Here is a 5,121-nt window from a genome sequence, read left to right as displayed (position 1 = left end):
AGCCCGGCCCCTCCCAGGCCGGCTTGGGGGGTACCAAGAAGGAACCCAGTGAAGGGGCAACGGAGAGGAAACTACTCCGCGGTAGGTGAGTAAGAGGGAGAGAAGGCAAAGGAGCCGATTGTGGGGACGTTGTTAGAACTGTAAAGCCTCACTCCGGAGACACTGTGGGGCGTTTCAACGAGAATCGCGTCGCAGGCATTTTTCTGTTGCTCGTCCCCCTCCCGCGCCAATCGCACAGCCCGGCCGCGCCCAGGTTCCGGATCTGAGTTTGGGGTCCGCCTGGGGGCGGAACTCCAGCCCTGCGGTTCTGGCCTTCCGGACTCTGAGCTCGGCTCTTCTCGGCAGCCCCAACGTCTGCACCTTATGCTTGGCCCCTGGTTTTAGTGAGTCCTTAATGCATAGGATCCTACAGCTGCCAGACTGTTCAATAGAGACCATCTCATTTCATTTCTGCCGTATTTTAGAGATGAGGACACCGACGTCCCCCTTACCTGAAATAGCAGGACGGATGGAGCCAAGAACCCGGGGTTCAAATCCTAACTTTGTGCCTGCCTCTGCACAAGCCATAACCGTGCTCTTTTGGGGGGAGCTGAGTTTGTTAAAGGGGTTCAACCCACCTACCTCACTGGTTGGATGGGAAGCTTAAGAAACAAAGTGCGGGAAAACATGGGCCCAGTGTGCACTGAGCACAAAACCGCGCTGGACAAAAATGCTCTTTGAAACAAAATCTTAGTACTCAACTCTACTGAGGCTCCGTTAAGACAGAGACAAGGTCATTCCTGTACCACCCGCTCCGCAAAAGTTTATGGCCCCAAATCCTTTCCCATGTGGTAAAATGATATTCAACAAGGGTGCCAGGACCATTCCATGAGGTAAATCTACTCTTTTCAACAAACAGTATTGGGAAACCTGGATATTCACATGTGAAAGAATGAAGTTAAACCTTTACCTTATACACCATATACAGAAGTTAATTCATAATGCACCAAAGAACTACATGTAAGAGCTGAAAGTATAACTCTTAGAAGAAAACAGGAAAGCTTCATGACATTGGATTTGGCAATGATTTCTTGGGCATGACAGCCAAAGCACAGACAGCAAAAGAAAAAAGATAGGTAAGTTGGACTACATCAAAATTTAAAATTTCTGTGCGTCAAAGTACACAACAGAGTGAAAAGGCAACCCATGGAATGGGAGGAAATATCTGCAAAGCATGTATCTGCTAAAGAGTAAATAATAATATAGAATATGTAAAGAACTCTTACAATGTAACACAGGAACAAAAATCCTGGTTAAAAAATAGGCAAAGCACTTGAAGGTATTTCTCCAAAGATATACAAATGGCCAAGAGGCACATGAAGAGAAATTCAACATTACTAATCATTAGGGAAATGCAAATGAAAACCACAATTAGATACATCTCACAGCTATTGGATGGCTACTATTAAAAAAAAAAAAAAAGGAAAGTGTTAACAAGGCTGTGGAGAAATTAGAACCCTTTTGCATTGTGGGTGGGAACTTAAAATGGTACAACCACTAGGGAAAACAGAATGGTGGCTCTTCAGAAAATTAAAACTAGAATTATGAGAGGCACCTGGCTGGCTCAGTTGGTGGAGTGTGTGATTCCTGATCTCGGGGTTGTGAGTTTGAGTCCCACATTGGGTGTAGAGATTACTTAAAAAAAAAATCTTAAAAAAAATAGAATTACCATACTATCCAGCAATTCCACTTTGGGGTACATACCCCAAAGAATTGAAAGTAAAATCTCTAAAAAATACTTGTATACCCATGTTCATAGCAGCATTATTCACAAGAGCTAAAAGGTGGAAGCAACCCAAGGGTCCATGAACAGATGAATGGATAGAGAAAATATGGTATATACATACAATGAAATATTATTCAGCCTTTAAAAGGAAGGAAATTCTTTTTTATATATATATTTATTTATTTGACAGAGAGAGAGAGATCACAAGCGGGGGGCTGGGGGGGGGGGCAGAGGGAGAGGAAAAAGCAGGCTCTTGGGTGGAGCAGGGAGCCCAATGCGGGGCTGGATCCCAGGACCCCAGGATCATGACCTGAGCCACCCAGGCACCCCTAAAAGGAAGGAAATTCTGATACATACTATAACATGGATGAAACTTGAGGACATTTTACTAAGTGAAATAAGCCAATCACAAAAAGAAATACTAGGGACGCCTGGGTGTCTCAGTCGGTTAAGCGTCTGCCTTCAGCTCAGGTCATGATCCCAGGGTTCTGCTCCACGGGGAGCCTGCTTCTCCCTCTGCCTCTGCCTCTCTCTCTCTCTATCTCTCATGAATAAATAAATAAAAAATCTTTAAAAAAAAAAGAGAAATACTATAAGATTTCACTGATAAGAGGTATAGAATAGTCAAATTCATAGAGACAGAAAGTAGAATGGTGGCTGCCAGGGGGTGGGGGGGGTGGGGACAGGAATGGGGAGTTACTGTTTCATGGGTACAGAGTTTCAGTTTTGCAAGATGAAAAGAATTCTGGAGATGAATGATGGTAATGGTTGCACAAGGTGAATGTAATTAACACTACTGAATTTCTACACTTAAAAATGTACACATAGGGGCGCCTGGGTGGCTCAGTCGTTAAGCGGTGCCTTCGGCTCAGGTCATGATCCCAGGGTCCTGGGATCGAGTCTCAAATCGGGCTCCCTGCTCAGCGGGGAGCCTGCTTCTCCCTCTCCCACTCCCCCTGCTTATGTTCCTGCTCTCGCTGTGTCTCTGTCAAATAAATAAAATCTTAAAAAAAAAAAAAAAAGGTCTTTTCATAGTTTGAGCACAGTATTTACTCAATAAATATTTGTTGTTTAATGTATTGAAAACGACTTCTTACAGGCCAGTTTGCCAGGGGAACTTAGCAATTTTCAGTTTCATTTTAAAATTGGGAGCACACTGCCCATGCTGAATGTTTGTGAAATTTAGGTTAAAAGCTAAAAGAAAGTTTATTTGGTCGACAGTTATTTTTTAGTGCTACTAAAAATAGCACTAAATTTTAGGACTACTATGGTCCAGGCACAAAATTAATATCCATATAGCAAAAGCTTTGTCAATGTTTCCACTTAATGACAAGTCTAATTTGTAGGGCAAGATAAGACATGAAAATGCCCAGTGTAGTGCTGGTACACAATAGGAAGTCAACAAATGTGAGTTTCCCTTCATTATTCTTGTGCTACAGAGTAATTAGGCATATTTGGAGAGCAGTTCTTGTAAATGACCACAATTGATATTTACTTATGTAGCCCAATGAACAAATTCTACGGACCACTAGAGACAAACTGGTTAGAGCAAGGAACTGCCTGAAGGCCTGGAAATGAGGGTAAATGGATGTAAACAAATGTCTTATATAGAAAAAAAAAAGTTGGGGTGGGGAGGAGCACAAGAGGATACAAAATTGTTGGTGCATTGTAATCCGCCAGCATTATACCAATGTTCTGACTTGGTAATCCACTCATCAGGTCCTGAAGGTGGATGTTACTGGAGAAAACTGGTCCTAGGCAGCTTAAATAATTCAAACAAGGTCACACAGTAGTAGGAGGCAGAAGCTGGCTTATGATTCAAGCCTGACTACAAACAAATGTGAGAATGCAAATGTGAGAATCAGAAAGCCAATTGAGAAGCGAATCACCCAGTCTTTTGGAAGGAATTGGGAGAGGGGTTCCTCCATCACTCCACAATGATAGATTCTTCTAGGTGCCCTGGCCCAGATAAAAGCTCTCAGGGATCTGTTTGATTTTTTTCCTTCTATATTATCAAGCTCTAAAACTCTTTGGAGTCACAGACCTCTGTGAAAATCTGATGAAAGCTTTTCATTCAGTCAGATATTCATTCAATAAACATCTCTGAGCTACCAGGCAGTATTCTGCGAGCTGGGAATACAATGGTGGACAAAGTATTCAGGATCCCTAGCCTTCTGGAAAGTAAAATCTGCCTACGGACCTTCTCCATGGAAAAAGGCACTTTTGCCTGAATGTTTATATACAGTTTCAATCAGCAGAACCTTAGTCATCTTGGAGCCTATCCTTGGACAAGAGCCCCTACATATTGCATAAGGTTCCCTCAATTGGACTTCAATTTTGTGTTTAGTTTCATATCAGGACTTCTTGACAAAGTTAGTCTTTTTCCTTTTACTTCTTGGTTTTATCCTGTGTTATTCATCTATTCAATCAACTCATTCATTCATTCAACAAACACTTGAACACTTGTTTAATGCCAGGCACTTGGTTAGGCACTGAGGGAAGCACATTTCCTACCAATGAAAAGCCTTAGTGAAAGAGACAGATGCACAAAAAATTATGATAAAATGTCAAATACCATAATAGATAGATGATACCATAATATAAAAAAACAACAACTACTCTCTTCTGAATAACGTCTAAATGGGTCAAACATTTAATGGCCCTCAAATGTCGTCTTATCAATAACAAAACCAAATCAGCATTATCCCTACTTTACAAGTGAGAAAACCAAGGCTTAGCAATGTTAGGAAACTTGCCCATGATTTTCAACTAGTCAACAGCTAGATGTAATACACACATATCAAGCACACACATGCACACACACATACACATGATAAAAATAATTGAGAAAAAAAAAGAATATGTTTGCAAAAAAAAAAAATATGTTTGCAAACCTGGAATAAGATACCTTCTAATGCAAGACATAAATACCAGAAGCCGTAAATGAAAAAATGGATCAACTTAACATTTAAAATTAAAAGCCTCTACAGTAATCTCTTGGACATTGGCCTTAGCAACATATTTATGGATATGTCTCCTCAGGCAAAAGAAACAAAAGCAAAAATAAACTATTGGGACTATACCAAAATAAAAAGCTTTTGCACAGTGAAGGAAACCATTAACAAAACAAAAAGGAACCTAGTGAATGGGAGAAAATATTTGCAAACGATATATCTGATAAGGGGTTGATATCCAAAATATATAAAGAATTTATACAACTCAACCCCCCCCCAAAAAGCCAATCCAATTTAAAAATGAACAGAGGACCTGGATAGACATCTTTCCAAAGAAGACATACAGATGTACAACAGACACATGAAAAGATCCTCAACATGACTCATTATCAGGGAAATGCA

This window comes from Mirounga leonina, unplaced genomic scaffold (assembly GCF_011800145.1).
Source record: "Mirounga leonina isolate KUSES-001 unplaced genomic scaffold, KU_Mleo_1.0 Mir_454, whole genome shotgun sequence".
Classification (NCBI taxonomy): Eukaryota; Metazoa; Chordata; class Mammalia; order Carnivora; family Phocidae; genus Mirounga; species Mirounga leonina.
Note: the sequence above shows the minus strand (reverse complement) of the source record.